The sequence below is a fragment of the Dipodomys merriami genome, unplaced genomic scaffold (genome assembly GCF_024711535.1).
Source record: "Dipodomys merriami isolate MVZ:Mamm:240054 unplaced genomic scaffold, mDipMer1.0.p SCAF_166, whole genome shotgun sequence".
Taxonomy (NCBI): domain Eukaryota; kingdom Metazoa; phylum Chordata; class Mammalia; order Rodentia; family Heteromyidae; genus Dipodomys; species Dipodomys merriami.
In genome coordinates this window covers 1,769,892-1,796,867 of record NW_027203004.1, presented here as the reverse complement: position 1 = coordinate 1,796,867, position 26,976 = coordinate 1,769,892, and the positions used below count along the sequence as shown (strand labels likewise).

The 26,976-nt window shown below is 41.3% G+C and overlaps 1 pseudogene; it reads right to left on the bottom strand.

Annotated features, from left to right (window-relative positions):
- The window catches only part of LOC138828851 (tubulin beta-2 chain-like), a 45,318-nt pseudogene that overhangs the window by 1,924 nt on the left and 16,418 nt on the right, over positions 1-26,976 (bottom strand).

The window sequence follows — 26,976 nt, the reverse complement described above, 5'->3', positions numbered from 1 at the left end:
TACTTACTTTCACAGGAGGAACAGGAGAACAGAATGGTAAGAGGGAAGCTAAGCTGCAGGCACTTGTCTGCACCTTGCTCATACATAGCTGTGCTTTGATTTCTGGTGTCCTGAAGTGGTTCCCTGTTATTGCCAGGTATTTGAAATGGCCAGCAGCGCTGAAACCTTGTTGGAGGCATTCCCTGCTCGCTGTTCATTCCCTTCAGAGGCTGTTTGCAGACTGGCATTTATCTGTGCTGATTGAGTGGCCAGGGACATGACTCCCATGGACTGAAATAGGTAGGTTAGGTGAGGATGATATCTAGATGGATAAAGGCTCAGCTCAGCTCTGGGAACTGGAGTGCCTGGATGTTAGGAAGGAGGAGTGCCTGTTAGCCATCTTCCATGGACCATGCTGACCTACTAAATATGAAGTGTCTGGTCTGAAACTCTATGGTTCCAATCTTACTGAGTCTAAGGTGCCAGGCTCTACGTCCACCATGATGGCCCGAGGAACATATTTGTTGCCTGTGGGAACAAGAGTTGACTTAGGCCTATACTTGACAAGGAACTTAGGGGCAGAGCTTATGATTCTAAGTGGCTCTCAGCATTCATTACAGAAATTACAGCATTTCAGACATGGAAACAGAAAAGATATCTTGAGAATGAATCACCATGCAAGAGGCTTCAGCAACTTTAAGGACGTTTGCAGTTGTCTATTTCCATGCATTTCATTCCTTTGCTTTGGGCATGGTGGCTGAAATCTCAGCTACTCAGGAGGCAAAGATGAGCATCAGGCTTTGAGTCTAATGGGGCAAAAGAAAGATGACAACACCTTTTCTTGTTGTTGTTGTTCATGGTGGGGCTTGAACTCTGAGCCTGGGCACTGTCCCTCAGCTCTTCAGCTCAAGGCTAGCACTCTATCACTTGAGCCACAGTCCCACTTTCAGTTTTCTGAGTTGTTTATTGTAGATAAGGGTCTCAGGGGCTTTCCTACCCAGGCTGAATTTGAACCATGATTCTCATTTCTCAGCCTCCTGAGTAGCTAGGATTACTGGTGTGAGTCATCATTGCCTAACAGCAAGAACCTTTCTCTTTTTTTGTTAATTTTATTTTTATTGTAAAGGTGCTGTATAGAGGTGTTATAGTTACATGAGTAAGGAAATGAGAACATTTATTGTTGAACATTGTTACCCACTCCTTTGTTGTTCTCCCTTTCCTTCCCCAATTAAAAGTAGCTAGGTGCACAGCACCATTGGTTCATGCCTATAATCATAGCAACTGTGGATTTGGAGATCAGAGGATCGCTGTTCAAAGCCAGCCTCGGCAGGAAAGTCTGTGAGACTCTTATCTCCAATAAACTAATAGAAAACCAGAAATGGCACTGTGGCTTAAGTGGTATGGCTGCTTGTCTTGAACAGAAGAGTTGGGGCACAGTGCATAGGCCCAGAGTTTAAGCGCCACTGCCGAAAAAAAAACAAACAAAACAAAAGAGCCAGGTGTGGCTCTTCAGCAAGTAAATGTAGAGGAATTCAAGTATAATACTTTCCTAGGGAAAATACATAAAATACATATTTCTTGTGTTATAATGTTTCAATAATTGTTATCAAATAGCACATTTCCCTGTATTCAAATACTCAGAGCAACCTTGGGCGATTACTTGCAATTTGCCATTTAACCTGATTTTTCAAAAGGGATATCAGGTAAAATGATATAAACATGAGTTTGAGATTGCCCCCTTCCTAAACAATCACATGAAGAAAACTGGCCATCCAGCCTGATATGCAGGGGTTCCGGGAAGATGGCGGAGAAGCTGGAATCTGAACAAGCTATCGAATAGAAAGCAGTTTTAGAGTTCCAGTGAACAGTCCTAAGCCAGAGAATCACACCAAGTGTGCCATCACAGGACAGAGAGTTAGACAAGAGAGGGGAAACCAAGGAGACACATCTCAGCCAGCCAGCAGCTGCCGCTGCGGCGGCAGGGTCGCGACGGCGACCACCGCCGTGGGGCCATACCTGAGACACAGAGAGTCCGGGACGAAGGAGCCAGACGCAGCCGATGAGCGGATTCTACTCAACACCAACAAGAACCGACAAGGAGCGGACATCTTCATCCTGCTGTTTGCAGACCAGAGACCACCCAGGATCCAAGACTCGGCGTGAGTACAAGCCCGACGTCCTCACCCCTTCTCAGGGAGCAGAGGAGGGAAGGCCACCCCTCCCCCCCAGCACCGGTGATCTCCATCTTGGATACCGACAAAGCTCGGAGGAGCTGCTAGCTCCAGCTCAGGCCTTGGAATAAAACGAGTCATTTAGCAGGTCACAAGAACTTAACGGCGAAGTGACCTGCCAGACTCAGCTCCATCCAGGGAAAAGTCACCCAGCTCAGGCGCCAGCCATTGGAGTGGCTCGCCACACTGGGTAACCAGAGCCAGAGGCTGCCCCTCCCTCTAGCAGCCACCACAATCAATTGAAAAACAGAAACCCTGAGAATGGCTCCAGGCTGGGCGCTGTGAGCTTTATCACAAAATAGCCCCAGGGAAAAGCTACTGTTTGTTGAAAGGCCTCAACTCTACTCAGAACCTAGCCTCATCAACACATCCCCCTCTTTTGTGATTCTCAAAGCAGATCACCCTCCCACAAAACTAACCTGGGAGGGGGATCTCAAAATCTTGGGTAAAGCAGAGCATTTTTCTGCCTCTTCCAACAAACCAGCCTGAAATGCAGGATCTAATAAAGACACAACATAAAATACTGTTCATAGGAGTGACACAATCCCACACAACAACTCTCAACCAAGGAACCACAAGATTAAAGTCTTATATCTTACTTAAGCAATATCAACACAAAATACCAAGGTGAGGACATCCCCAAATGTAGATCCATAAAACTCAAATACATTAAATAGCTCTGTCCTTTTGTTTGCACTTTTTCATTGGTTTATTACACAGGAAAACCAATTATCTACGATTCTGTTTGTATACAATAATGTAGAACGGAAACTCTTTATATAAAATTAAATGAATTTCACATTGACAGTTACAAAAACTGAAAATCTACTCTGTAGACTTCAGTAAGGTTGTTTGTATTAGGAAAGACAATATGAATCATTTAAAAGCAGTGTTTACACATTATTATTGGGTTTTTCTACATCACAACAATGTTTTTTACTTTAAAAACCTTAAAAAGAATTTATTGTTGGCTAAGTATTCATATTCAAAATGCTGAAGTCCAGAAGTGTTATAGATTTCAGGGTGAGACACTTTATGCTTTGTGATTTGGACTATTCACATATATATTAGTGACTGAACATCCCTCTTTAAAATTTTAAAATTTTCAATTTCAAAAAATTTTTTTTTAGAAATTTAATCTGTATTTTAAAGAGGGCAATGTAACTGGGCTCTGGTTGCTGAAGGGTGAAATTCTAGCTACTCAAAAGTCTGAGATCTTAGGATCGCAGATTGAAGCCAGCTGGGACAGGAAATTCTGGGAGACTCTTATCTCCAAGAAACTACCTGAAATAGTTGGTGCCATGCCACCTCCTATGGAGTCTGCATGAGATCGTGTTAGACAAAGAGCTTTAAGGAAGCATGCCTGCAGGAAGAGGGTGTTGGTTCAAGGCATCCCATACACTTGGCTGCACCTTTATAGCCTCTACTACCTTTATTCTTACTATATTCTTCTTGCCTGTACATTCGTTGCTTTTATTCTCGTTTTGGCTATTTTTCTATTGATCCGTGAACAGAGCATGTTGTTTCTTTCCAGTCCAATGGAGATGACTTCTCTAAATAATAAAGACTAGGACCAAAGATTAAATGTGGGCGATGCCCCAATCAATCTATCATCTGATGTGACGCTGCCTCCAAAAACTCCTACAACTTCACAAGCGGTTTTGCAGCTCACGCATAGTAAACATAAAAACTTAAAATTTCCAAATATGTTACAACAAGCAGAATTAATGAATTAAACTAAGCTAGAAGGAGTTATCCCAGAAGCCCAGAGAGTTCTAAAAAAAGGAACCCCTGATAATAAAAGGAAAAGAAAGATTGAAGAGATGAAGGACAATGCCTATGCCCAGAGTTGAAACCCCATGACAAGAAAAAAAAATCCAGGTGTGGCTAGTCAGCAAGTACAGGTAGGGGGAACTCAGTAAAAGGCTTTCCTGAGGAATTCACAAGTGTATACTCAAAAATTAAAACAAAATATATGGTGGAGTGGCTCAGATGGATACAGCACTTGACTTACAAGATGGAGGCCCCAAATTCGAACTACAATACCACCCTAAGAAAGGCAGGAACTCCTTCCTTGTCATTAGTATTCCTAGGGACCTATTCTGCCACGGTATTGGAAGCCAGTTGGGAGACACTCACTAGCTGCCTCATTGTAATACACCTCGATTCTCTGCAGCTGTAAGCTGCTGTCTACATAGTAGTTTCCAGTGCAGTCAATGTTGTGCTCATTGCTTAGCATTTCCCAAAACTGAGATGGAAATAGAAGTGTATTATGGCCTAGAATGTTAACTGTCCAAACAATGGATTTTAAAATAACTATAAGAAACCCAAGTCCTGTTGACACAACTATTTTTGTAAAAAAATTAGATTTTTTAAATTAAAAAAGCACAAAAATTGATAGCATTTTAGTTTTGTTAATCTCTTTGCTATCTTGCTGAATAGAAGACATCTGGGTTCTCCTATGAGTATTCTATCTTATGGGATACCATATTCTGTTTGGATTCTATGACCAGAACCTGGTCTTATATGGACATTAAGTTGCCAAAGCAGTAACTTGAAGACTCAGCTAGAAGGGTCTCCAGAACCCCAAGGGTCCTCAGAGCATACACTGATTTAGACAACCACTGATTTAGAAAACACCCAACTTAAGGGAACTGAGTTAGGGCATGAAAACTCAGAGAAATTTGCATTAAGGTGGACGAACTGTTCTCAATTATCTGATACTCATCAGTTGACAAAAAGGGAATCCTCTGTATCTGTCAGCTCAAAGACACTGCACTCCTTTCATTCAAATCAGACCAAAAATGCATTAGTCTATTCCCAGGAAACTAAGTACAATGACTTGAGTCTCAGGTAAGACAAAGACATGCAAGCCTTGCTTAAAAAACCACACCCACCTGGGCCACACAAATTAGGGAAATTGGGGAAACTATCTGGGGGACTTGATTTCCAGGAGGTTAGGGACTACTATGGAGCCCCACCTACCTCAGCCTAGATATGACCACCACCACCTGCACCCTCCAACCCCATCCTCTTCCTCCTCATCCCCCTAAATTTGAGACTAGGATCCTAGGCCAGTGTCATGCTCCCCTTTGCGCCAATCTGGTTGCCACAGTGGCTTGCCTGTATGTACATGATCTCCCTCACAGTGTAGGGCTGCAGAGCAGTTGGATGCGTGTCCTCAGCAGTGGTGTACACAGAGGCAAACAGGTAGGGCTGGGGAGCAGGAATCTGACACAGCCAACTCAGATCCCCATTTAAACCTCTTGTTGTTACAGGGGCAGAAGAGATGGGGTGGACTTGATAGGCAGAGCCAGTAGGTGCTCCAGCTCATTCTCCCTACTGCTGGGTAATCAGAGATAGCTACCTGTTATCACTTAGCCCTGGCATCCAGCTGTCAGCCTCAAGTCAATTAGCACAGCTGCCACTCTATTTGGAACCTCTTGTCACACTGCCATCCACGTCCCACCCTGACTCACAAGAGAGGCTGAACCCTGGGATCCAGGAAGCAAGAGGAGGGGCTTCCTTTACACAAGGTACTTGTGCCAGAAGCCAAGAACAAGCCTACCTTCTATTTTTGATAGGAGGGCCTAGAACTGAAGGGGCACGTTCAGCTGTGATCCCAAGAACAAGCACAAACTGTTGGATTCCATGACTGATTTCCATTCTGGGAAGAGTCAGGGGCTTAGGGCCTTGCCTTCATACTCAGGTTTTCTTTTCTTTTCTCTTAAAAGCAGCTTGCTTTATTACTTAAGCCATAGGTCTACTACAGTCTACTTTTTGTTTCATTTGGCTTCTGCTCCGAGCATGAGAACTCAGCTCCTGCTCTGTGTGTGTGTGTGTGTGTGTGTGTGTGTGTGTGTGTGTATGTGTTTGTGTGTGTGTGTGTGTGTGTGTGTGTGTGTGTGTGTTTGGCCGGAGTTAGGCACGTTGGTGTTAGGGCTTAAAATTAAGGCCTGGTGACTCTTTTTGAGATTTTTACTATTATTGAGATTAGGTGATTACCTAAATTTTTCTTATTTCAGAATATTGTGGAATAGTGATATTTAGTTGAAGTCACAAACATATTTTAACCTTCACAATGCAAATTGTCATTATTATGGTCGATAAAGTTTGTGAATTCTATAAGCTTTGACAATACAATTCTATAAGCTTTGACAATACAATTATTTCTTCCAGGTGATATATACATTTCTTTCCTTTTGCTTATTGTAAGACGTTCTGTCTTTCACTCTCATTCTTCTCCTCTCTTTCTGAGGTTTTATTGATTTACTTAGTTAACTGAAGGGTAGGTGGCTCTACTACTTGAGCCACAGCTAAACTTCTGCCTTCTTTAAGTGATTAATATGAGGCAAGAATTCCATGGGTAGTCCAGGGCAGTACAGAAAGGCTTGAAATCTGATGATCAGAGTTCAAAGTCAGCCTGGGCAGAAAAGTCAATGAGACTCTTATCTCCAGTCAACCTAATAGGTGGAAGATAGTAGAGCTGTAGCCTTGAGCAAAACACTTCAATTTTAAGTCCCTCAACTGAACACACTGAAGCAAGTTTCATGGACTTTCCTGTCCAGTATGGCTTTGAACCATGACCTACAGATTTCCGTTTCCTTAGCATTCAGAATTATAAGTGTGAGTCAACATTTACAAATCTTTAATTACCTCTTCTTTCACCTTTTCAGTTATTTATTCTTTCTTTCTTTCCTTTTGACATTTGTTATTAGGCACTAGCTCTTATGCTGTTTTTTTGTTTCCCTTGAAACTACCATGCCCTACAACTTTGACCACAGGTAAACTACAGGCTGTTTTTCTTTTTTGCAGCTCTTTTTCTAGGGCTTAAACTCAGGTCACAGTGACTGAGGTTGTATTTTTTTTAATTGAGTGGTGGTTCTTAGGTCTTGAAATTAAGTCAAGATGACTTTCCTTGAGGTTTATTTATTTTTACCTTAATAGTAGCTGGTTTCACTACTTGAGCCACAGCTCAACTTTTGCATTTTTTGTGATTAATAGGAGATTAGAATATCAATAGAAAGTCAAGAGCATTACAGAAAGGACTGAAATCTGAGAATCATGGTTCAATGCCAGTCTTGGGCAAGAAAGTCAATGAGACAATTATCTCTAATAACCACCAAGAGGTTGGAAGAAGTAGACCTGTAGCCATGAGCAAAACATAGCAAGTTCAAGCCCCCATACTGAACACAGTAAAATATGTCTCCTGTACTTTCCTGCCTGGGCTGGCTTTGAACCAAAGTCCTCAGTTTTCAGTAATCTGAGCAGGTAGACTTACAGTTTTGATTTAGAAAGCCTTAATAGCTCCTTTTCCACCTTTTCACTTATTTGATTGTCCCTTCCCCCTTTTTCAAAGTTCATGTCCTTTATTATTAGGGCCTACTCATTTATGCTCAGTATTTAATTAATTAATTTATTGATATTGTCAGTTGGGGGCTTGAACTCAATGCCTAGGAACTGTCTGTCAGGGACACAGCAGGTACACTACTATTTTCAGACACAGTGCCACTTCTATTTAGTTGGAAAAAAAAAACAGTCACCAGGGGACATTTTAGCCGAGGCTGGCTTCCAAATGTGATTCTCAGATCTAAGCTTCCTGAGTAGCAAGGATTACAGGCATGAGCCAGAGGCACCTGGCTTGTTTTTTTTAGATCAAAACTAGCAGGCTCTACATTTAGGCCACACTACTTCACTGTCCATGAGATTTTTGGCCTTTTGTTTTTTGCTCAAAGCTAGCAGGAACAAAAACTCAACTCCTGAGGGTTTTTTTTTGGGGGGAGGGGAGGCTTGAATTCATGGCCTAGTGACTCTCTATGAGGGTTGTTTTGTTTTATTTTGGGTATTTTGTTTTTCATTTCAAAGCTAGCAGGCTCTACTACTTGAGCCTCAGCTCAACTTCCGCCTCTATTTTTCTTTTAGTGGTTAATAGTAGATAAGAGTCCCATGGGAACCAAGGCACTACACAGTATCCTAAAATCTAAGGATTACAGTTTAAAGCCAGCCTGGGCTAGAAAGTCCATCAGACTCATCTCCAATTAACCACATGAGACAGGAAGTAGTATTTTAAAACTTGAGTAAAAACCCTCAAGTTCAAGCCCATGTCTAGCACACTCAAAAAGAAGTTAGTTGGACTTTCCTGCCCAGGCTGGATTCGAACTGTAATCTTTACATTTCAGCTTGGATTAAAGATATGAGTCTATATTATAAAAAACTAATTGGCTCTTTTCTTCTTCACATACATTTATTTATTTGTTGGTTCTCTGTCTTGTTTTTAGGGCCTCACCAATCTTGCTGAAGGATAGAATGCTCTAAAAGTTTAGTAACAGTTGCAATTTGGTTCATTTTTTGGTTTTGGTGGTTAGTAGGAGGTAAGTATAGACACTCCCACAAGGTCCTGAATTATACTGATTGCGGTTCATTGTCAGAGGACAGGGAAAGTTCATGAGATTCTTATCTCAAATTAACCTCCAAAAGATTGGAAATGGTCAAGCAAAAACTTCTAGATCATATCCCAGAAAGGAACACACACACTCATACACACACACACACACACACACACACACACACACACACACACACACACACACACAGACACACACACACACAATGGGCTTTTTACACACACACACACACACACACACACACACACAAACACAAACACACACACACAATGGGCTTTCCTGTCCTGGCTGGCTTGGAATAGTAATGCTCAATTTCAGTGTTTTGAGTAGCTAGAATTTCAAGTGTGAGCCACCAGTTTCTTGTTAATTTTTATCATTTTTAAGACTCTTTGTGCTCTCTTGTACTTTTTTAAAAATTTATTTTGTGGTTGTCTTAGTGCTAGAACTGTTTTTCACTTACCTTTTTTAAAACTTTTTTTTCTTAGCTTTATCTTAGCTTTTTTTATGCTCAAGGTTGCTGCTCTGCCACTTCAGCCACAGTTCCACTACTTTTTGCTGATTAGTTGGGAATAGGAGGCTCATTGACTTTCCTGCCCAGGCTGGCTGTGAACCACAGTCCTCAGATTTGAGGATACTGTGTAGTGCCCTTGAATTCCTGTGGGACACTTCTGTCCTATTTACCACCAAAAGATAAAGAGAGTGGGGCAGAAGTTGATCTGTGGTTCAAATAAGAGAGCCTGCTAGCTTTGAATTTAAAAACAATACTTGGAAGTCTAATTCTGGTACTAATTGTACACTATTCAAACAAAACAAAACAAAACAAAAAACAAAAACAACTTATGAGCAGTGACCAGGTAATAAGGATTCCTAACTGATAACCTGAACTCATTTCCCAAAGCCTTTTTAAGATATATATGGTCATTTGTGTCAGCTGAGGAGAGATTAAAGAACAAGGCTTTACAGGCCAGTTACTCAGGACTTGGAAATCAGGATCCATTGGCAAAGCTTTTCAGAAAATGACTAAAAACTCACTCTTCACAATTCCAAATGGTTCTTCCCTCTGTGCAAGGGAAAGAGGGATGAGAAGGAAGAAATATGGGAACTAAGAAACCTCAAACAAGGTAAGTTATGTTAACTTTATTAGATAAAGTAAAACATAGGTGTACGGTGTGCAATCCAGAAAAGGAAATGTCACCTCTGTGTGGATCCCAGTTAATTTAGTTAATCGATGGTAAGAAGTAAAACCCACTATTGTATTTATAGAAAGGAGGTACATGGCAGGCAAGTCAGTTCACTAACTTCAAGGATTTTGAACATAAAGGAGTGAAAGTGTTTGACTCTGTTTGGGCAACAGAGCTGAGGAGGACTGAGATGTGCAGACATTCCCCAAGAAAGATCTCACTGACATCAAGTCTTCAGATGCCTGCTGGTTGCCAGTGGCTTATGCCTGTAATCCTACTCAGAAGGCTTAGATCTGAGGATTGTGGTTTGAAGCCATCTGGGATAAGAAAGTTTGTAAGTCTTTTATGTTTTACAACTCAAGAATATTCATATTTGTTGCTAATTGCAACCCAAGGCAGTGCAATAGGATACCAAGCTGAAGAAAATTAGAAAATACCAGACAGGTATAGAGAAAAAGAAAAAAAAATCAATGAGGACCTTGGGTCCCAAGGCTTACTGGCACCTGGGCCCCAGGTCACACAAGCAATCATATTTATTTGAATTCACACTGGGAAGGTTACCATGGATACATGCAAAAATGAAGCTTCTATATTGCAATCAGAGCCACCACAGTGACTGAGAAACACTGGTTCCCTTTTTGTTTTGAGAAAGGAGAATGCAACCCAGAGAAAATCCAGACATTTGGTCTATTTTATCTAGCTTCCTAGGTTAAGTTGTCAATTCTTTTACCTCCCAGGCTTCAAGGCCTTTAAAGCACTATGGAAGGGGGCAATAGCTTAACCCTCTCCAGAGCTGTGCTTTTTTGTAAAATTGTGAAAATACCATACAGAGGAGTTACAATTACATTGGCAAGATAGTAAGTACATTTCTTATCAAGCATTATTACCTCCTCCTTTGTTTCCCCTTACCATCCTTTCCCCTCTCAACCCCCCTTCTCTCCCTCCACCCCCCACTGAAGTTGTAAAGTTTGTTTTTCAACATAACATCTTATACATTTCATTGTTGTAATGGGGTTACCTGTAACCCTATTTATATATTTATTTATTGATTGGTTTTTATTGTGAAAATACCATACAGAGGAGTTACAATTGCATGGGCAAGATAATGAGTACATTTCTTATCAAGCATTGTTGCCTCCTCCTTTGTTTTCCCTTCCTATCCCTTTCCATCTCCCATCCCTCCCCCCATTCCTCCCCCCACCCCTCCCTCCCGCTCTTCCTACCCCCCCCAAAGTTGTAAAGTTTGCTTTTCGACATAATGTGTTGTATATCTCATTGTTGCAATGGGTCCACCAGTATCCCTATTTAAACAATTTGTTTTTCTTCCCTTCCTTTCCACAAATTATACCAACATCAAATACAGTAAAAGCAGGGCTAATACCATGGGGGAGGTACATATAAAGCAACAAAGAAATCATTTTATAAATATGTTGGAAACAATCTCAAGAAAGAAAAAAATTTGAATCCTTATCTTGGGGTTCATTTCACCTAACATCAACTTGTCTGACAGTTTCTGTTTGTCTCAGACATATACTAGTTATTTCAAATAACTTTGGGCCTGGCTTACTTCACAGAGCTGTGTTTTAACCTTTGCATGGTCAGCTCTCAGCTTTCTGAGTACTATTGAGGTGGTGTTCCAACCTCTCAAACCTTTTCCAGGTTCAACAGCTCAGCTCGAGTCTCCTACACCTATTAATATTAATAGTATAGATTACAAACAGTAAAAAGAGAAAAATAACATTATACATTTAAACAGAAATAACTGACTGCATTCATTTATCCAGGACAAAAAATTTAGCACTGATGTTTAAGTCACTAATAACACTTTTTTAAGATATACTTTCATGGATTTCATAAAACTTCCTATATACTCCTTAGAGTGTCTTTTTACCTCCCATTTTTATTTATTGCATTTGCATAGTAGTATATCATCCTTAAAATCATATCACCTCATAATTAAAGTTTACCTTGTAAGTAAATACTTATGAGACTCCAATAAAATATCAAAAAAGCTGAAAGTGGAGCTGTGGCTTAAGAGCTATAGTACAAGCCTTGAGCAAAAGAGGCTCAGGGGCACTGTCCAGGCCCAGAGTTGAATCCCTAGTGTCCACACATACACCCTCCCCACCCCAGACCCCACACACAATCAGATGATAATGTCTATGAAGTTCTTCCTTAGGATGATCTTGGTGATGTCAGCAACTGTATCAAGTTTCTATCTCTCTTCCATGCATTTGTGGTAGTAGACAGCAGAGTCGCTGTAGTATAACACGTGTCTAAGATGGCATTAGCAAAGGCTATCATGTAACATATCCAACATAATGTCCAGCTCTCTTGATGGTAGATCTGCACATCTTGGGACTTGATGTGACCCATGTACTCCTCAACTCGCTTTCCCATCCTCTGTGCCACCTGCTGCAATGATTCACTGTCCACACCAAATAGGCTTTCATAACCGTTCCCTAATTATCTGAATACTGGATGCCAGAGATGTCATGGAGACACTCTGTGGCTATTCCCCTCCCCTGACAGTCCATTTTACCTCCTATGCTCTCCTCACAGATGTGGGCAATGGTCTCTGAGAGACTTCGTGCATCATCTTGGAGAGATTTAGTTTCATTGTATCCATAATCTTTGGGAAATCATGCAGTGAAGGGTCCAGGTTAGGAACATAGCTCCTCCTTCTGCAGGTTTTCCTGTATGTTTTCTTGGCCATTGAACAGAAGGGGGGTCTCTGAAAGGGAATTTATATGGTGTTCTCTGTCTGTCTTGGTCCATATAACATAGAACCACTTTCCCATCCCTTTAATGATTTAGACATGCTCCATGTGATTTGTGCTGCACTGCTCTCAATGTAGTAACAATGTAGAGGACACAACTGGATGTTGTGTGGATAGCTGTCCATACTTGGGCATGAGTCCCCTGACCGGCAGGACCCATAACTCCATGCTGGGAAAGTGAGAGGAAGATTAGCTGGCTTATATCTATGTAGTCTGAATGACCCCAGGAGGCATTGAGGCCTCCTCTTCATGTCCATGGCCCCTCAGCATATTGATAAAGAATGACACACCATGCCCAATCATCACCAAAATGTTCACCTGGTCCTGGGCATTATCACCACCGTCTCACCCACTTCTAGAAAATTCCCTTTTTCAAGGCATTGCCAATCCTCCTCCTTGCATTCTCAGTTAAAATACTGCTGTCCATGAGTAAAGAGCAGAAGACAAGGAAGCAGGTACCCTAGGGAAAGTAAATACTGGACCTATTCCATGGTGAGAAGATAATGCAACCTGCAACTATAGAATAGCGAAGGACTTAAGATGGTTGTGCACACAGTTTGTGCAGAAAAAATGCCAGACCTAGTATGCCCTGTTCAGAGTTTCAGTCCATAATTGTCTCTAACAAAGACATCTCAGGTACAGATAAACCAAGTTCATAGTGTCTTTCTTTCTTTTATTCTGTGCCTTTCTGGGGCTTGCAATCAGGAAATGGATACTATACCTGTAGTTTGTTTTTCCCCTCAAGTCTACTGCTTTACCACTGGAGCCACAACTCTACTTCTAGATTTTTTTTGTACATAATTTGAGATAAAATTCGTATAGGCTTTCCTACCCAAGTTGGCTTCAATCACTGATCCTCAGCCTCATGAATAGCTAGGATTACAGGCTTGGCCACTGAGCCTGGCAGCAATACTCTTCCTTTTTTATTGCCTTTTCTTTATTTTTTGTCAGTTATGGGCATGAATTCTGGGCTTGGGCACTGTCCCTCATCTCTTCAGATCAAGGCTAGTGCTCTACCACTTGAGCCACAGCGTCCCTTCCAGCTTTCTTTCTGCTTATATGGTACTGAGGAATTGAATTCAGGGCCTCATGAATGCAAGGCAAGCACTCTACCATTGAGCCACCTTCCCAGCCTCATCTTTCATTTTCTTAAAAAATATTATTAGGAATATGATGTTCAGAGGGGTAACAGTTAAGTCAGTTAAATTAAACAGTTGTCAGGTAATGAATACATTTTTGGGGGATAATTACACCCCTTCCCTTGCTCTCAGTTTATCCCTCCCACTGTGGCTTTTTTGTGGTTAACTGGAGATAAGGGTCTTCCAGACTTTGCTGCCCAGGGTGACTTTGAACCACAATCCTCAGACATCAGTCTGCTGATGAGCTAGGCTTGAGCTTTAAAGTCAGGATGACTGTTCTGAAGGTTGTTCTATATTTCCTATGGGCTGTGGGCCTGAATGGACTTAGGCAGTGAATGCCAGGCAGGTCTGTCATCCGGAAGCATGTGTCCTACTTAAGCCTGACTGGCTCTCAGAACAGATAGGTGATGCTTTCAGAGCAAGAACCAGTGTGTACTAGCTCAACAGAAGTCCTCACTATATTTATCTCATTCAACAACTACTGGGTTGCTTATCTTATCAACACTTTTTCTTTCTTAAGAATATATGTATTGTAAGATTGCAGTAACTACAGATTTGTAATGGCCTAGGAATATATGTGTGTTATCATATTTAATATTCAAACTACATAACTGCTCCAAATCATGTTTTATTTATCTTAAAGTAGTTCTTGAATAATACTCTTTATTAGTAATGATATTATTAATATAAGTATTAAAGTTCTTCAAACATGTTTCTCTTATTAGATTAATCCTTACAGTGACATTGAAAACACCTTCTGGAGCAGCAATGGAAAAGATACTTGGTGAATACTAAGAATGAGGGATGAGAAGTGTGAAAAACTAAGAGACTTACAAGTGTGACTGGGAAACATCTTCCACAGAGCAGAATCCCAGACTTTTGAAGGTATGTCAGTGTGAGAATAGGTCTTCAACCAGTTCACATGACCACATGGATGAGTCTCAATGTTGCCACATAGATTCCTATATGAAAGACTCATGTCTGATGGGCTTTCACAACGCCAGATTTATGAAAGTTTGCTGTTTTCTTTCCTTCATACTTTAGTATTGAGTGCATTTTTTCTTTTAAAACATGAAAACAACACCATCTTTTGGACTGAGGTGTTTCCTGTCTCCCTAAGAATAGCTCTGGTATTTAAGAGGATTCCTGACAGGTTCCAGTGCCTCACTTCTTTAATACCAGCTACTCATGAGGCTGGGATTTGAATATCACAGTCGAAGCCTGCCTTGGTAGGAGAGTCCATCAGAATCTCATCTCCAATCAACTACCAAAAAAGCCAGAAGTGGAGCTGTGGATGAAGTGGTAGAGAAGCCTGAGCCCCTGACCAGCCTTCAGGCACACACACACACACACACACACACACACACACACACACACACACACACACACACACACACACACACACACACACGTGTCTTCCTGCCAGGCTTGTCCATGGGGTCCCATGAAATTGTTGGAAACCTCTCTTCAAATGGACTCACCCTTGTATTCATGCCTTTAATGTGGAAATTGACTCTCAGTCACCTATAGATCTATTGGTTCAGATTGTGTATTTTGCATCCCACTTCCTCTGCTTGTTTTCTGAGGTGAGTCTTGTAGCTCAATACAGCTGTCCATACACTTCAAGATGCTGCTTATGATCTCAGGGCCTGCATTCACACTCCAAATGGAAAAATAAAATATAACCTGAGGGTCTTGTTTAAATAGGGATGCAGGTGGACCCATTGCAACAATGAGATGTACAAGTCATTATGTCAAAAAACGAACTTTGCAACATTGCTGGGGGGGGAGGTTCTGTTAAGGGGTAAGGGAAGGTATGGGAAGAGATGGGAAGGAAAACATAGGAGGAGGCAACAATGTTGGATAAGAAATGTACTCATTATCTTGCCCATGTAATTGTAACCCTTTGTACAGTATTTTTACAAAAGAAAAACCAAAACAAGAACAAAAAACAAAAAACAAATCAGCAACTTGCAGATGGCTGCCGGTTTTACATTTGTTTTCTTTGCAAGGTGACCATACTGGGTCTGAATGACATGGCTGAAAAGTGTTTCTAACCTGGCATTGCTGAAGTCTGGCAGGCTACCAAGGAAGCCATAGGCCAACACGGCCACATAGGCCCTGTGTTCGAAGCCTGGTCCTGACCCCTACCAATGCAGGGAGATCTTAAGAGTCTGGTTCCTATACATAGGAATACCGATAGAAGGTTATGAATGTCAAGGTTGAATTAGTTGTTCCTTAATGATAATACTATAAAATTAAACAGAGTGATTTTAAGAGGCCAATGGATTTTAATGGATATTTTTTGACACATTAAAAGAATACTATTAATTACATGGACACAATAGATTCAGGACAGTAGTTGATTTAATCAATATTTCATTAAGGATGGAAATGAAAATATTAATTACATGGAGGCATAATAAATACCCAAGAATTGCTAGGAATGTAGTTTATATAACTGAAGAATGTATAGACATCTCTGGCACTCTTTAAAGATCTATATTTATTTGTGTAGTACCATCTGCATGTCAATCTCTTCTTATTTTGTCAACCCCTGGGGCTTGATCTCAGGTGCTGGGAACTTCTTGTAAGCTCTATATGCCCCAGGCTGGTGTGCTGACACTCACCCATTCATGAATTGGGCCATGTAGGCTATGAGTGCAGATGCCAGCCCTCAGAAAAATTGAATGGTGGAGTAAGAAGCCTATGGTGACACATGTTTTCCTTTTCTGTGAAAGTCCTGGGTGTCAGGTGTGAAGTTTCATACATAGGAAAATCTATATCTTATGTAATAAATGTAGTAAATGTTTCATGTGTAATAACAGTCAATAAAAATAAATGGTAAATAAATAAAATAAAACAAAAAATGAAATGAATAACTACACTAAGTGCAATATGGAGTCAATATACAGGGCTCGATCTCAGGGCCTGGAAACTGCCTGGCAGCTGAATTGGCTAGAGGCTGCTGTGCTGGCAGTCACCCATTCATGAACTGAACCTTCTAGGCCCTGAGTTTAGATACCAGCTCTGCCAAAAATGTAATCTTGTAGTGAGAAGCCGAGTGTGACACGTTTTCCTCTTCTTTGAAAGTGCTCGGTGACAGGTAGGATGTATAAATTGTATGCAAATCTATATGCTATGCAATAGGATGTCATAAAGGTAAGAAATGACATAGGTGGAAGAAAAACAGATTGAATTAGTAGTGAATCATTCTGGGATAAAATTCAACGCAATAATTATAGGACTTGGATTAAGTTTAATTAATATTTTATTGAGCATTAAGAGAATAAAAATTACATGCAGACATAATTAAATACCTAATAATGGGTAGTAACACACGATGCATAATTTAATTTGTCTCATTTATAAAATATGTGATTATATGTATGGATGTATGTACATATATGATAAATAATAACAGGATATTGAGTAATTATTAATGCTTTATTAATTGTTCAACTGGGACACATCATTAAATGGAGACATAATTTAAAACCTAATAATTGGTAGTAATATTATCTATAATTCAATAATATACAGACATCTATCTTTTTGTGTATATAATACTTATATACAGGAAGCTCTACCCATTTATACCTCGTTCACTCCTGGGGCTCGGTGGTTGAGTGCTCGCCTAGTAAGCAAGAAGCCCTGGGTTGGATTTCTCAGTGCCACATAAACAGAAAATCCAGAAGTTCTGCTGTTTTTCAATCAATTAAATGCTAGCCTGGAGCACCAACACTTAGGGACATTTTCTAAGCCCTTACTCAAGCCCCAGGACTGCCGCCAAAAAAAGGTAGAATGTTCTACCTGCAATGATATAAGGACAGGACTTCAAATACATCAGCACAGAGCAAGCTAGGAGTCTGGTGCTGACAGCTGCCACCTAACCTGACTTAGCTATATGTAAACCGCTGCAACCCAGCTGCACGGAACCAGATGCTGAAGGCTGGCTTAACCCCATCATCCTAACTGTTTGGGAGCTTTAAAACCCAGCCCTGGTAGGAAGTCTGTTAGACTCTTTAAAATGTGGCTCCTAGTGGCAGAGCTCTAGCCCTGAGCAAATGTTATTAGAACAGTATCCACATGCTTTGAGTTCAAGCCCCATGGTTAACCCCCCACAAAAAAAACACCCCTCTAAACCATTAGATGTGATCTTGTGTGGTTTGTGAAATGTTCCTCAAAGAGGGGTAATACTGATGAAACCACCCTAATTCTAATGACAATTTGTGGAATAGAGCTATGTGCTCAGCCCTTCATAGGGTGCTCTGTGCTGAGTCTTGCACAGGGTGCTATGTGCTGAGTCCTTTACAGGTTGCAGTGTGCTGAGTCCTGCATTGGGTGCTGTGTGTTGAGTCATGCAAAGATTGTCACGTGCTGTGTCCTTCATAGGGCACATTCATTCATCCGGTCCTTGTAAGATCTCCACAACTGAGATGATTTTGCAGACAAAAAATGTGATATATATATATATATATATTGATATATATATATATATATATATATATATATCACATTCTATGCCTCCATAAGAAAAAATGACATTGCCACATTTGTTAGGAAATGGAAAGACTTGGAAAAAATTATATTAAGTGAAGTAAGACAGGCCCAAAGAAACATATGTCCCATGGTTTTCCTTATTTGCAATAACTAGTATATGCCTGAGAAAAGCAGAAAATGTCAGATATGTTGCTCTTAGGCGAAATGAACCACACCATAAGGATTCAAATGTTTTTTCTTTCATGTGGTTGTTTCTAACATATTAATAAGATGATTTATTTGTTGCTTTGTAGGTCTCTCCCCAACAGTATAACCCCCGTTTTCACTGTATTTGATGTTGGTATAATTAATGGAGGGGAAGGGAAAAAGCAAATTGTTTAAATAGGGATACAGGTGGACCCATTGCCACAATGAGATGTACAATTCATTATGTCTAAAAACGAACTTTACAACTTGGGGGGTGGGGAGTGAGGGGGAAGGGATAGGAAGGGGAAACAAAGGAGGAGGCAACAATGCTTACTAAAAATTGTGTTCAATACTTTGCCAATGTAATTGTGACCCCTCTGTACGGTATTTTCACAATAAAGAAAAACAGGAGTTTGATTAAAAAAAGAATATTGTGGCTCAGATGTGTCCCCATGTTATGGACAAAATTATGTATTACTGATGGCTAGTGAGTTGTCTCATGTAGACAATTGTTTTGTTCTATTTTTACTCAGTCATGAACCTTGAACTTGGGGCCTAGGCACTGACCCTTACCTCTGGGCTCAGGATAGCCCTCTACCACATGGAGCCAAGGAACCGCTTGCAGCAGAGTGCCACTGCCTAGGGGTCTATAGCTGAGGTCTGTCATCCTGCCATCTCAGGTAGCTGAGATCTGAGGATCTGGGTTCCAAACTATCTCAGACACAAAAGGTCCCAGGAGACTATTATCTCCATTGACCATTACGAAACCTGAAGTGAAGTTTGGTGTTTGTGGCTCATGCCTGTCATCCTAGCTACTCAGGAGGATGAGATCTGAGGATCATGGTTCAAAGCTAAGCTGGGCAGGAAAGTCCTTGAGACACTTAACTCCAACGAACCACAAGGAAACCTGAAGTGGTGCTGTGGCTCAAGTGGTAGAGCACAAGACTTGAGCTGAAGAACTCAGGGACAGCACCCAGGTCCAGACTTTAACTGCTACAACAGACAACAACAACAACAAGAAAAACACAGAAACAAACTAACAAACCTGAAGCAGAGGGCTGGGAATGGGCCTTAGGGGTAGAGTGCTTTGCATATATGAAACCCTGGGCATGATTTCTCAGGACCACATCACTAGAAAAAAGCCTGAAGTGTCTCTGTGGCTCAAGTGGGAGAGAGATATCCTTGTACAAGAGAAACGAGGTACACTGCTTAGGTCCTAAGTTCAATCTCCAGGACTGGTGTATGCACGAATGCACATGGACACACACACACACACACACACACACACACACACACACACACACACACACACACACAGACCAGAAGTGAAGCTGTGACACCAAATGGTAGAGCACTGGGCTTCTGCACTGAGCTCATGTTCAGCACTCAGTCCCTGTGTTCAACCCCAAAACCTAGCCACCCAGAGCCCAACTAGGACAGGTCAAATATTTCAAAACCTGATGAGTTTCACCAGCCCTAGATGATAAGAAGCGTTGTGATATCCGACATGTGCTTGATTTCCCAAGGTTCCAGAAACTTAGGAGAGGCATCATAGGCCCATCATTGCCTGCAATTAAACATTTCAATAGGTTCAGTGCCCTAGTTGTCCGCCAGAAGGACTCCTGAATTATATTGAACAATGTATCTGAACACCGGAATTTAGTCTCACAAAGGCAAGATAAGTGCAGGAAATTTGGCCTGCCAAGGGTGGTGGCATAAATGAAGGCTTCCTGTCAAAACAGAGCACTGGTGAGCGAGATAGCTTGTGGTACAAAGAGGCCTTTTTTTCCCTGACTTTCAGAGCCTACCCACACTCATCCTCACTAATTGGCCCAGATGGAGTTGTTTGTTACACAGCTGTACAGGAGTGAGGCTTTTTGTCTGCCTGTCCAGACAATGAGAGACTTCTTCCAACAGGCCTGGGATGCAGAGAAACCCTCAGGCTACACTGGGAACAGTGAGGGGAGCCTCAGAATATGCAATGTCTTGAAAGCCCTGTCTGTGCTATGAAATCATTGTACTGAAAACAAATTTCCTAGTTCAGTGCCATTCATCATAGCTACTCTGGAGATTCACCTATAAGGATACATCCATCCATATACAAATACATAGAGCTACACCGTCTTTTTCTTTTATGGTGGGGGGCAGGTCCTGGGGTTGGACATTAACCCTAGCAATTGTCCCTGAACTCCTTTTGCTCAGAGGTAGTGCATTAAAATTCACAGCCCCATTTCTGGGTTTTTCTCTGATCTCATAGATATAATAGTGTCAAATTTCCTACACTGGCTGGATTCAAACTAAGGTTCTCTACATCTTAGCCTCCTGAGGAGTTGGAATTACAGTCAGCAGCCACTGGCACCTGCCTTTCTTTTCTTCTTCATTTTTTACTCTGGACATCTGACTTCTTAACAGGGTCATTCCAATGGTTTGAATTTATAAGTAAACTACCCAATGTTCTTTATAGCTGCCTTCTCTGAGAAGGATTTTCTCTCCTTATCTTCCCCTCTGGCTACAGGTTTGAAGCCAAAAATGAGAAATGAGTGTCCCAGGATTTTGGAGCAAATGTCCACAGGCCATGCCAGTTCAGTCACTTAGCATTGAGCTGCAGTGAACTTACTGTCTCAGGACGAGAGGACTGAAAACTTGAGCGATTTTCATACTGTCTGCATTGCTCCTTTTGTCTATAAAATTATGAATTTTTTTTGTCTACACCCTTAAGTATCTAGAACACACTAGAAGCATCTTCCTGTTTCTGTTTTTCTCTAGAACCTCTTGAGATTTAGACTAAAGGTTTGTGTGGAGCGGCTTCTCAGTGAATCCCTAAGGAAAGCCGCTTAATCCTCCTCAGGAGATCACCATTCAAAGCCAGCCTGAGCAGGAAAGTCTGTGAGCCTCTTATCTCCAATAAACCACCAGAAAAACAGAAGTGGAGCAGTGGCCCAGAGGGTAGAGCTCCAGCTTTGAGAGATAAAGCCAAGCAGGAGATACTGTCCAGAGCAGGCAGTAAAGCCTGGGATGCGCTTATGTTCAATTATCAACCTGATGGCTGGAAGTGGAGCTGTGGCGGTGGTAGAGCCTCAGCCTTGAGCAAAACAGCTCAGGAATGCATTGGGCCCTGTGTTTAAGCCCTGGGATGCCCACAAGAGAAGGCCAAGTTATGTATCAGTGTCCTCCTACCAACTTATGTGTGTATATTACTTCCCTGAGTGCAAACAGACCCTATGCAATGCTTCTGCTTTTACTTACTGATTTATTTTTCAGATATGCTCATTGCGCATACTGCAGCATTCTCTTCATTTCAGGCCCACATCACTTTTCTCTTCCGGGGCTCCCCGCCTGCATCCTTATATGATGCACACTTAAGCTCTCAGCAGCCTTTATTTACATTTTATTATGAGGCCAACACAGGAACAGTCACAAATCAGGCAGGGGAAGAGAAGATCAGGGTTCATAGTTATTACAGCCATTCAGAAAAATTAACTTGGGGACGAAAAATGGTAGCATACTTATGTAAAAACTACCATTAAGAAAAAGATGAGGGGGCTGGGAATGTGGATTAGTGAGAGAGTGTTTGCCCAGCATGCAAGAAGCCCTGGATTTTATTCCTCAGTAGCATATACACAGAAAAAGCCAGAATTGGTGCTGTGACTCAAGTAGCAGAGTGCTAGAGACAGTGCCCAGGCCTTGAGTTCGGCCCAAGAACTGCCAAAGAGATACCAGGTAGGTAGGTAGGTAGACAAACAGACAGACACATAGACAGACAGACAGACAGACAGACAGACAGACAGACAGACAGACAGACAGACAGACAGATAGACAGATAGATAGATAGATAGATAGATAGATAGATAGATAGATAGATAGATAGATAGATAGATAGATAGATAGATAGATAGATAGATAGATAGATAGATAGATAGATGATAGATAGACAGAGACAGAGACAGAGAGAGAGAGAGAGAGAGAGAGAGAGAGAGAGAGAAAGAGAGAGAGAAAGAGAGACAGATAGATAGATAGACAGATGATAGGTGAATCTGGTCTTGGATGTCAGTAGGAAAGAAGGGAACACTTCCCCACCATGAGGCCTTCTGCAGTATGCCAGGAAACCAGCATCGCCTTCACATAACCACAGAGCAGGAAGACTGTCTCTCTCCCACTTCTCAGGCAGTGGAGGGCCCGAGAGTCAAGAGGGCAGAGCCAAGTTTTAGCTCACATGCTTGGAGGCAGAAGAGAAAGGGCCCTGCCTCTCTTTGGACTGGGGATGTACATTAATGATGTGGAGAATGAAGGAAGGAGAATGGACTGGCAGAGGTAGAAGGGCCTTTAAATCTGACAGATAGAGAGTCAAGAACCTTACTCCCTAAGACCAAAAAGCAGTATTTTTCTTCTCTGTTCCTCCCCTCTCCCCTACTAAACTGGCTCTCTATTGGTAACCTAAAGATAGCCTGAGGCTCCCTTCACCTGAAGGAGGAAGGATAATTAGTCATTGTTTGAAGAGGCTGAGAAAAGCCTGACCCTGGTGTGACTCTAACAAATATTTCAGGTTTCCCCCCATTGCTGGCTGTGCCTGGAATGAATGAAGTGGTTTTGCAGCTCACTTCCCTGTTGAGTGTATACATTCTGCCTTCTAATCCTGCAGGCCTAGGTCTCTGCACCTAGCCTGTTTTTTTGAAACTGTTTCCTGTCCTTCAAATAAAGTGTTACATTGGAGTTCTTCCTGCTAGCAGGATGGGTCAATGATGTTTCTTTCCTGCTTTTATAGCTTGAGAACTCTAAGAACATTTAGAATGCAAGTAACTTCTCATCACCAAGGGAAACCCAGGAATTCTTGAACATGTGATCTTTCGGAAGCCCACTGGAGGACACAAGATGATTACAATCTTCACGTGAGTGGCTGGGCAGATGGATCTGCTACACTTGAACCTTGAACTCGGCCTGCTCTCCTAGTCCATGTCCTTCTTTGGTCCTTGTCCTGCTAGCTCCTCAGGAGCTTCCAAGACAGAAATAGATTGATCAAACCCAAAGGGAGTTACTGGCTTTTTCCTTCTTTTTCTGTCCTTTGCTTTAAATGTCTTGCAGGTCTTTGGGCTTGAATTGTGGATCTAGGCTCTGTCCCTGGGCTCCTTTGGCTTAAGGCTAGCGCTCTGCCACATGAGTCCCTTTCTGCTTTGTCTGTGGTGAAGTGGAAGTCAGAGCCTCATAGACATTCCTGCCCTGGCTGTCTTCATCCTGTGATCCTCAGACCTCAGACTGCTAAGCGAGGTTGACAAGCATGAGCTTCTGTTGCTCTGCTAAGTTCAGAACTGTAATGACATTGAAAATACAAGTCAACTGCTCATCATAAAGGGCTTGGGGAGCATATTAACCTTTTCAACATTGGATCTTTCAGAACCCTGTAGAAAGCAAGGTTATAATGCTAAAGACAGAGAGCCTGAGCATATGAATCTGCTATACTTGAACATTGAGCTCTGACTCCAATTCTGATGATGTACACCAGCATTCATTTTCCAGAAAATGTTCTCATAATTAACAAATAGGAAAAGTATTTTGATTAACCCTCACTTTTTTTCCCAGATATGTGTCTCGAACTCAAGCCTGGGCACTATCCCTAAGCCCTTCAGCTCAAGGTGAACACTCTACCACTTGAGTCACAGCTCCATGTGGGGTCTTTTGGTGGTTCATTGGAGGTAAGTGTCTAACAGGCTTTCCTTGGCTAGGCTGTCTTTCAACTGTGGTCTTGAGGTCTCAGCCTCCTGATTAGCTAAGGTTGTAGGTGTGAGCCACCGGCATCTGGCCTATTGTTTTTGCCAGTGCTGAGGCTTGAACATAGGTCCCGGGGTACTGTCTCTGAGCTTCTTTTTCTCAAGGATAACACTCTACCACTTGAGCCATTCCACAGACTCTGGCTTTTTCTGAGTATGTGGCACTGAGGATTTAAACCTTGGTATTCATGCATGCTGAGCAAGCTCTCTACCTATAAGCCACATTCCCAGCTTCACTCTTACTATTTTATCCCTCAACTTGCCTATCCTCAAGAAAAAGCCTCTGAGTATAAATCATCTAAAGAAATCCCTATAGGAAGTTGTCCAAAAATGAATAAGACAAAGCTCATACTGGGGACACATTGTAAACATGTGATGACTGTGACAAATGACTCCATTTCATTATGTATCATATTTCAACACTTAAAAAAGTATTAATGAAAAATGACTCAATGTCCTAAATTATTGTGTATAATTTTATAATAGATGTACAAAATGTAATAAATATTATGTATGTATGTAATAATACTAAATACATTAAACAACGAATAAATGAATAAAATAAAAATAAAAAACAATGACAATAATAATAATATGTAATAAACATACATATGTAAGTATATATCATAAATATTTTTCCATTGCAGGGCCTTACTGCAGGCCTTGGGAACTATAGCCTGAATTTGTTTTCCTCAAGGACTGTAAGCTTTGCCTTTACCCATGGTGCAAAAGAGTTACCTGGAATGTAAGATCAAATCCCAGCAATGGCAGAAATACTGGCCCCATTTCCAAGACAGTGACAATTTTTTTTGATGAAAGCACTTATGTTTATTCAGTTCCATACTGAACATTTCAAAAAAAAGCAGTGTAGAATTTTGTACAGCTATTCAGACATCTTTCCCTTACCCCCAAAGTCCTTCTCTGAGCACTAAATTGTTTATTTTTTGTATGATGTTTATTGTAAAAATGATGTACAGGGGGTTACAGTTATATGAGCAAAGTAATGAGTACATTTCCTATTGAGCATTGTTGCCTCTTCCTTTGTTTTCCCCCTACTATCCCTTCCCTCCCATTTCCACAACTACCTCCCCCTGCCAAGATCAGTGACTTAATTTTAAATTTTGGCTTGGCACAGGGTTTGAACTAAAGTAGTGGTGACTGCACCTTGCCTCACATTGGTATGGATTTACCAAGACCCTGAGTTCTAATCCCAGGATAGAAAATAAAACTAGCAGAAATTCCAAATCAGGAAGCTTTATTTTTTAAATTTAGTTAAATAAATAAATAAATAATTTATTTGTTTGTTTGTTCTTTTTTTTGCCAACCACGGGTTTTGAACTCAGATCATGGCAACACTGCCTGAGCTTTGATATCCCTAGGCTGGGCTGCAGCGTCTTGACCCAAAGCCAATCCTGGAATCCCAAGCCAAGAGGGCTTGCAGGAAGAAAAAAAAAGTGGAACAGCACCAAAAGTAGTGAGCTGCAGAGGGTTGGGGGGGGGTTATAATTTTTTTCTTTGCAGGGTGACCCTACTGGTTCTGAATGACACAGCTGCAAAGTGAACCTGACTTGCCATTGCTGAAGGCTGGCGGGCTATCATGTAAGCCATAGGCCCACCTGTCAACATAGGCCCCAGGTTCAAATCCCTGTCCTGACACCTACCTACCAGTGGCGGAGATCCCAAGAGACTCGTTCCTATGCATAGGAATACTGATTGAAAAAGTAGTTCATGCATTGGTTTAGTCTAAAATTGGATGCAAGAATCCTAGGATTCTGATTGATCTTAATTAATAGTTTAATAAGCATGAAAAGAATAATATTCCTTCAATGGACATACAATAAATACCTAAGAGTTCGTAGGAAAGTAGTAGATGTCATTCAATAATACATAGTCGGCTCTGGCACTTTTTACCAATATATATTTATTTGTATATCACCATCTGCCTATCCATGTATCACTGTTTTGGCCAAACCTGGGGCTCATTATGAACACCTGGGAACCACCTGACAGCTTCATTGGCTAGAGGCTGCCAGGCTCACACTCACCCATTCATGAATTGAGCCTGCTAGGCACTGAGTTCATATCCTAGCACTGTGAAAATTTAATCTTGAATTAAGAAGCTGAGTGTGACACATGTTTTCCTTTTCTGGGAGAGCCCTGTGTTTCGGGCATGATGGAGAACACATATAAAAATCTAGATACTATGTGATAGAATATAAACAATATAATAAATGGTATAAGTGTCATCAGAGTCAATAAAATAAATGGTAAATAAATGAATAAAACAAAAAATAAAATGAATAATCACACAAAACACAGTATGGACTGAACATCTATATGGAAGTATAAATCCTACCACACCAAACACGATATGGACTGAACATCTGTATGGAAGTATAAGTGCTATCTTTAAAATGCATATAAGGAGTATGTTTTCCAGGCCTGAGGCTTGAATTCAGCCACCATATTAAAATGGTATGGAGGGAGATCCCTAGATATTAGTTTATGGACCTAGGAAGAGTCATGGAATGCGATTGATGTCATCTTTGAACCAGTAGTTCATGCGTGATGGGAGTAGGAAATGACAGGCAAGAATCATGGGGTATTGCTTATTTGCAATGAAGATTTGATGAAGCATGACAATAATCATCAGTTGTGAAATGGAGGCGTCAGGAAAGATCCAAGAATCGGTAGTCACACAGCAGATTCGATTCCATCATAGGTGGCCATCTCTCCTACTCTATACAAATATGTACTTATTTGCATACTATCTTCAGCTTATAAATGGATGACTGCTGTGCACCCTCCCCC